Raw genomic sequence first — 8,902 nt, forward strand, 5'->3', positions numbered from 1 at the left:
GCTGTGGATTTTTTTGAAAATGTGCTCTCAACAAATATTGTAGACATTATTAAATGTTTTATGACACGTGAAGTTAAATTTTTATTTTTAAGAGTTTTATTCAAAGTTGTTCCATAGAAATTCAGGTACAGGTTGTATTTTAAAAGAAATTCTGACTTTAAAACTCTAATTGCATCCGCTGTGTGTTATTTAAAACAAGCTTTTCCAATTTTTCTTTGACTATCACATAATTATTTTGCATTAGAGGAGAGGTGTTACTACAGATAAGGACCTTTGTCACCATGCGTGTATAAATGGAAAACTAAGTCACAACAGTCAGTAAAGACTGAATTTATCGACTAACCCAAAAGATAAAATGCTCAAAAAATAAAGAACTTAGTTCAGACAAACACTCTACAATGACTGATGATTGTTTATGTGTGGATGAAATGTTTTTTTGTAGTATTATTATTTCTCAGCTGCACCCCAGGGTACTTTGTTTCTCTTATATTTTATTCTAGTTTTTAAAATCTTCTTAAAGTCTTTTAACTTTTTTACGACACCTACGGTAGGATTGCACCTTTAATTTCATTGTATATGTACAATGACAATAAAGACATTCTATTCTATTCGACAAAGAACAGGAGTCAACTACAGAAATAAACGTACTAGTTTGTTAAAATAATAATGTTCTTCACTACACTGACAAAAACAGCCACATGTGCACGCATTTGCCACATGGTGGCGATGTCATCCACTAAATGAAACTCACTATAACAGTAAATCTCAAACAAAGCCTCCAATCTAGACTTTTTAGAAATGGCTTACCAGTAAATATTCAAAGAATAGAAATTGATCATATGGACATTGTTGGGGTTTTTATGCACACACAGTTAGATTCTGATTTTGAGATATTTTAAATAAAGTTGATCAGCCTTCATTTAACAGTAATTTAATAAGTATTAGAGTGTTTTCCTGATTCTCCCCAGTAGGTTTAGGTATTTTAAAAGAAATTCATATTTTAATACATTAATAGCATCCTATGTGTGTAATTTAAGGCAAGTTTTTCCATCTTTTTTTCCTCGATCACATCATTATTTACCATTAGAGGTGAGGTGTTACTGTGTCTGCCACCAGAAACTGTTGAATGTCATGAGGGAAATGAGTTTTCCCAATCGTAAAGCTGATCAGTGAACTTTATGAAGACCAGGAGTCAAGCAGAGGTGACACAGTCTGGTTCCAGATTAAGAGAGAGGTCAGACTGGGATGCATCTTTTCTCCACAGCTTTTTAACATCAACACTGAAAAGATCATGAGAGATTTGGAGAATTCCATGGAGGTGTTAAAGTAGGTGGCCAATGGAAAACAGATGTAAGATATGCTGACAACATCACCCTGGTCTGTAGTAGTAAGGAGCTGATGGACCCCGCTACAAACGGGGCTGTTGTCGAACACAAAAAAGACCAAAATCACAGTTGTTAACCATAGCCACGTGATGCAGATGGAATCTTTTCTCTGGACGGTGATGTAATAGAAGCGGTGGAAAGCTTTGAGTTCCTGGGTTTGGTCATCAAAAAGGAACTGAACCCAAGAGACCAAAGCAGAGGAGCAATGGCCTGAAGCATACTGCAAAACATGACCAAGCTATGGAAAAGTATACTTCCTTCTTCCCTAAAGGTCAGACTACTGAGATCAGCAGCCTTTGCAGTGGCATCACATGGCTCCAATCCTGGACTATGAAGTCAGCAGATAAAAAGAGAGGATTCTTTAGAAATGTGGTGCTATCGCAGGATCCTGAGGATACCACAGACAGACAAGAGAAGAACCGCATCAGTACTCAAGGGGCTAAGAGTTGCTAACATCATCGCAAAGAAACTCAGCGACTTCGTTCATCACTGCCTGGAGAAAACAGCGGAAAGAGAAAGAGACCTGCAGCGAGTTGGCTGGACGACCTCAAAGAGATGACAGGAAGTGGAATTGTGGAGGCTACTAGAGCTGCTGCTGACCGTAGACGATGGTGCACCAGCATTTACTGATGCTACGTGATTTTAGAGAGAGAGTTACTGTAAATAAGGACTTTTGTCGACATGCTTGTATAAATGGAAAACTAAGTCACCATGGTCAGTAGTTAGATTCAGCTTTTGAGATATTTTAAATAAAATGTATCAGCCTTTATGTAACAGCTGTTTAACCCTCTTGTTGTCCTCATTTACTGGAACCAAAAAATATTCTTTCCTTGTCTGAAAAAAATCCAAGAATTCTGCAAAAAAATCCCCAAATTTCTAAAAATTTGCAAAACCTTCAGGAGGAAAATTCCAAAAATTCCTTAAAAGTTTCCCTTAAAAGTTATATTCTTAAAAAATTCCCCAAATTTGGTAAGAAAATTCTTGTAAATATTTTTCAAAAAATGAGTAAAAATCTTCCCAAAAAAATCCTAAAAATATCTAAAGTGATTCCATATATATCAGTTAAACTTCTGATATTTTCTTTAAGAACATTCACATAAAAATCTACTAAAATCCAGTGAAATTTGTTGGATTTTAGTAGATTTTTTTGTGAATGTTCTTAAGAAACATTTTTAACATTTCTTTTTTTCCACCAAAAAATGTTCAGAGATTTCCCAAAAATGTTGAAAATGTAGACATCAGAAGTTTCACTGTGAAAATATTTTTTTTTTTCACATTTTCAAACTTTAAAACGGGTCAATTTTGACCTGCAGGACGACACGAGGGTTCATGATGTGAGGGAGCGTTAATATGTGAGAAGAAATTCAGGCTTTAATGTATTAATTAGATCTACTGTGTGTTACGTAAATCAAGTTTTTCCATCTTTTCTTGGTTCATCGCAGTATGATGTTGGATTAATCTCCAGTCTGTCATCCTGAGGTGTTACTGTAAACAGGGAGTGTTATTAACGCGCTTCTATTAATAGAAAACTGAGTTGTAATTCCAGCTAATCTGGTGAAATGGCTGAATAAATAAAACACTTGCTCAGACTGAGGCAGTCCGAGGAGCAAGGCGTCGCCTACAGAAATAGAAAGTCATCAGAGCGTTGTTTGGCGCTGAGGACGACCCCTTTAGAGACCCTCGCCTTCTGCTTCAGACCACCTGCTCTGGAGGAACAAACGGCGTACAGTGAGTCTGCAGCAACAATGGAGCGACGGTTACTGTCATCCAAACACCGCCACGCTGGGGGGCACCGAGGAATTATCACGGGGGGTCTGATTAGTGGCGTGCCTGGCTCAGAGTAATTAATGAGCGGTTACACAATGCTAACACACAAACATACAGACCCCAGACCAGTTTGGCCTCCAGCCAGTGAGAGGAGAGGGGGGAAGGGGAGGGTTAAAGTGCAGCAAAATGAATTAACCCTAGATTACAATCAGGAGTTCATTAATCTAATCTGCTTAAATTCTTAATCTCCTTCAGGCACACTTGTGTGTATGAAAGCATTTGGCCCAGTCTGTGTGGAGTTAAATATTTAGGATGCTAGATGGAAGCATGTAGGAGGATTTAAAGGAGAATTTTTCAAACAAAAAAAGCACTCAGAGAGAGCAGTCCTCCTCCAAGGCTGCTCGGTCCTCCTCCAAGGCTGCTCAGTCGTTGTGTCATTTCAGACGGATGAAGTGTTGAAAAAATTTGTTGCAGAAATCACGGCACCATAGAATGTGTCCATTTAATATAGATGAACCCACAAACTAAATGACCTTACACTGAGCACAGGCATGTGTTCTGCATGTGTACATTATGTATGGATACCGAATCACGTGACCTAAACATGTAGCGGGTGCCGGGAATTGATGGGACTCAGAAACACCCCCACAATTTAATCAGTTGGTCCTTGTATCATTTCTGACAGATAAGTCCTGATAAGTCCTCAGTGGTGGATTTGTAGTAGGATCACAATCATGTGATCGTCAGCAGGCAGCTGATGTAGTGTTCGCTTGTTGTCATGGTTACAGTGATGCTGTGTTGCTATCTGGCAATGGATACAGAAATCTTTAACTAATCTCCACATTTATCCAAAATTATTAGAATTTTTCCAGAACTTGCTCAAAACAATCCTCTTTTCCTGTTCACAATCTGTCCAAAATGGGTTAAACATCTAGGATGGCTTAGAAGGGTTCCAAAATTGACTAAAAACAATAAAAACACATAAAGGAGAAGCTTTCCAATTTTGTTATACACTGTATAATGACAATAAAGCATATTCTATTCTATTCTATTCTATTCTATTCTATTCTATTCTATTCTATTCTATTCTATTTTATTCTATTCTATTCTATTCTATTCTATTTTGTCTGTAAATGTTCCACTGGACTCTAAGATGACACCGCTACATTTATATCTGGTATATATGGTTCAAATCCCAGTAAAAGTGCAGTTGTCCAGTGAAGACTATCTTCATATTGTGCGTATAAATGTTCTTACTTTCACTATTAAACATAGCTGTGAGTTCTACTGTTCATTTCCTATGATCCTCTAAGAGTTTCTTCTGACCACAGTTGTTCCTCGAAGAAAAAAAAGGACATTTGGAGAGCTGAGATGTGAGCAGAGTGGAAACAAAAGGAACTTAAAGAGAAGATGACTCGACAGCACAAACGAACAGCTGACAAACACCAGTAGGTTTTAATCTTCAAAAGCAGCTGCTGAGTGATAAAAAGGGGGAAATCTGAGAAGTCTGGCATCCACTGTGGAAATCCTGCAGCCAGTTTTATCTATTGTTTGTCTAAAAATGAAGAACATCGACATAATTTCATTGTTTCTTCTTCTCTGCTAACAGACATTTCGTCTTGTCTGAGCATGATGAAGCACAGCTGCAGCTAATACAGAGAAGAATAGCTTTTATTCCCTGCAAATGAAAAACCAAACAAACGGATTGCACAACGGCAGAGCTGTGAAACCGGCACGCCTAAATAAAACACAGGCTTTATTAACGCCGTTAATGACACCTGCAGACATGTTGGAGCATGTTCCAGCGCTGAACGTGCTCAGAGAGGAGAATTCACTGTTGAATTTGAATGTATTTCATAAAATAACACAAATAGTCTGTTAAATTAGCAGAATATTGGGGATATTTCAGGAAAACTGCTTGTTTCAGGGGTTTCTGAAGGAATTTTTAAGAGTTTAATTTTGAGAAAAAGTTGCTGAAAGAACCTCTGTTAACTGAAAAGGATTCCTGAGGTTTTGGCATTCAATTATGGAGCTCTTTAGGACAATATTAGTGCATGTTTTAGAGGCTGTTTTGCATGTTAGGACAAATAAAACCCTTCTGCAGACACAATTCTGTGCAAATTAGTCTTAACACTATTACTAACATCCATAAAGGTTGTCTAAATGTGCAAAAAAAAAAAGAAATTTACAATATTTTTCAACATTTTCCTCGTGTTTTAGGGGAAATAAACACTATAATAATACTATAAATGATAATAATGGTAATAAAGAGTTCAACTTAAACCACAAACTCTACAAAATGTTTGTTCAAGGAAGAATTTTAGACTAAGATGTTCCTCCACAGTGCTAATGGTCTCTTCTACTTCTAAGAGTGTATTTTTAATTTCTTAAAAACATTCAATTATGGAATCATGGAGCTATTTTGGACAATAGTGGAGATATTAATGCAAGTTTTAGAGGCTGTTTTTGCAGTTTAAGACTAATTAAAACCTTTCTGCAGACAGAATTTTGTGCAAATTACTCTTGACACTAACACCATACCCTCTTAACATTGTCTAAATGTACAAAAAAAAAAGAAATTTACAATATTTTCTAATATTTTTCTTGTGTTTCAGAGGAAATAAACACTGTAACAATACTATAAATAACATAACATTAACATTCAAATTAAACCACAAACCCCACAAAATGTTTGTTCTAGGAAGCATTTTAGACTCAACATGTTCCTCCACAGTGCTAATAGTCTCTTCTACTTCTAAGAATGTATTTTAATTCCTAAAATACCCACAAACTTTTATCTGTTACTCATAAATTCATAATAAACCTCTAATTTCCATAACTTCTCTGTTGTCACGCTGTCAGCAGTGCAGGCTGACTTGGCTGATTCCTAATTTATCCAGTTCTCGCTCTGATTGGCTGCCTGGAATGAAGGAACATTCTTTATGAATTCCTGTAAACCTCATGAGTATTTAAATCCTGCAGAAAATGTCAGGAATTCAGCTGCAGAAACAACCTCATGGTCGTCACATGGACTGAACCTGCAATCATATGATCATTAAGGCTGCTGCCTGCTGGACACAGAGCGGATATGCTGATCAATATTACGGATATCTGTGTTATCAACATTAATGTCCATGCTAACTTGTGTAAAAATCAAAAGGGAAACGCTCTCACCTACTGAGAGCAGAGATCATAATTTTCTCAATTTCTTCATCATTTTGGGGTACTTTAGCACTTTCTCGTGGTTAGAGCTACATTCAAAAAACGCACAAATAACGAATATTTAATCACCTGATTGCAATGTTTTGAGACAAAATGTTCATTTTTTTTTTTACAATTTCACGCCAATAAAATAATAATGACATGAATGTTTTCACATTTTCTCACCAGATCTTTAATCTGGCCAGCACAGTTAAAGGCTTTGATGCAACATTCAGACCTTCATGCTGCGGTATAAAATTCACAGATGTAATAGATTACTAAATTTTGAAAAAGATATGAGGACTCTGAATAATTCAGACAACATTTCAATGAAGTTTCTGGACTCATGAATTCATAAACCTCTGCTACAGAGACTTTTGAAGATGTTTAATATCTTGTTCAATACTCTGAATATGAGGGGAAATGTTCGGCTGTATTATGTTCGTAGAAGAATCTAAGTTTCTTTCAGCTACATTTTGGAACAAACTTCTAGAAAAGATCAGTTTAACATGTTTTCTGTAGTTTTGTCTTGTTCGTTTGCAGCCTTTCTTAAACTACTCTAAATCTTTTATTCTTGTTTTTGCTCCGTTTGTTTTCCATTTTGTCCAATATACACTAAACCACTTAGTTTCACATCCTGTTTATGTCCACACTGTTAAAATGAGCCCAGTTTGACACCAACACAACGTTGGATTAACTCTGTTTTGTTCCATCTTTAATTTAATATTTCTAATAAAATTTGGTGCTAAATTGAGGCTGTTTTGCAACAAAAGTTTGACTTTAAAGCTGCTCTCAGACAAACAACTACGTGGTTCTTCAAAGTGCCATCTCAAACTGAAGAATGTCCTTGTTTAGAAGAAAGTTCCTCATGCATTTTCTGAGGTTCTTTAACATATTAGAGGTTCTTTGTTTTTATTATTTGGTTTGGTGGCAGTAAAAGGATGAAATTAGAGCTGCAAATAATGATTAGTTTAAATATTGGTGAATGATTTGGTCGATAAAACATCAGAAAACAGTGAGAAATGTCCGTCACAGCTTCCTAAACCTTAAGTTGGTATGATGTAACATGTTCTGTCTGGCAAAGAACCTAAAATATTAAATGTGTTCTAATGGAAGGAACCCAGAAATGGTGCAAACTCTTACATTTGACTTTACTGAAACAATTGTCGAGTCTTGTTATCAAATCAGAAGCAGATGTTTCACAAAGAAGCACCATTTCCGATCCGTAGAGGAGCCATTTTTTGGATGGTTCTTTGAAGCACCTTTGGGGGTTGTATATATGAGTAGATTCTCAGCCATCCAGGTTGTGGTAATCATAGGAGATTCAGTTGAAATCACCTGGACTTCCCTTCCAAGAGAAGTCCAGTTGATTTCTACTGAAGCTCCTATGATTACCTTTGAGGGTTCTTTAAAGAATCTCTAGCTAGAAGATTCTTCTTTGCACAGATGCATTGTTGGTTCTAGTTAGCACCTTTATTTTTCTTAGAGTATGATGTTCAAAACATTAGATCATTTTCAAATTAGCGCTGTTGGACTGAGGTACAACCTGATATATTCAGGTTTTGGCTAAATTATTTTTCAAAATTGGTGTTTTTATAGAAGCAGCACAAACTTTTCTTCCACATGTGAACACCTAAAGCTTGTTTCTAGGACCTACCATTCTAATTCCAGGGAAAGTGGTGATCTATCTATCTATCTATCTATCTATCTATCTATCTATCTATCTATCTATCTATCTATCTATCTATCATCTATCTATCTATCTATCTATCTATCTATCTATCTATCTATCTATCTATCTATCTATCTATCTATCTATCTATCTATCTATCTATGATAGACGATGGATAAATCAGTACTTTTGGACATCTGTTTGTCTTTTCATCTGCATGATGGATGGATATATACCAGTCTATTCTATCCACCATGTATTGGTCTGTCATAGATAAATATTTAAATAAAATGATTGGACCAATGATTGTAGATGGATAGGGTATTTTCGCAATAGATTGTAGATCTTAATGTCAAAAGATACACTACTGTTCAAAAGATTGGGGTCACTTAGAAATGTCCTTATTGTTGAAAGAAAAGCAGTTTTTTCCCAATGTAGATATCCTGAAATGAATGATAAATCCAGTGTAGACATTGTTAATGTGGTAAATGACTATTGTAGCTGGAAACGGTTGAATTTTAATGGAATATCTCCATAGAGGTACAGAGGAACATTTCCAGCAACCATCACTCCTGTGTTCTAATGCTACATTGTGTTAGTTAATGGTGCTGAAAGGCTCATTGATGATTAGAAAACCCTTGTGCAGCTATGTTAGCACATGGATAAAAGTGGGAGTTTTCATGAAATTGCCTGGGTGACCCCAAACTTTTTAACGGTAGTGTACACAATATATGATTTTTTGTCTACAAAGCAGATGGCACACATTAAAATCATGCATTAAAAGCACACTTGTGTTTATCAAAGTATAATAGTGCTTAGCGGATGTGTGGATGTTTCGATATGTGGCGGAAAAAATCCTCTGTAGATAATATAAACA

Source organism: Amphiprion ocellaris, chromosome 2 (assembly GCF_022539595.1).
Source record: "Amphiprion ocellaris isolate individual 3 ecotype Okinawa chromosome 2, ASM2253959v1, whole genome shotgun sequence".
Taxonomy (NCBI): domain Eukaryota; kingdom Metazoa; phylum Chordata; class Actinopteri; family Pomacentridae; genus Amphiprion; species Amphiprion ocellaris.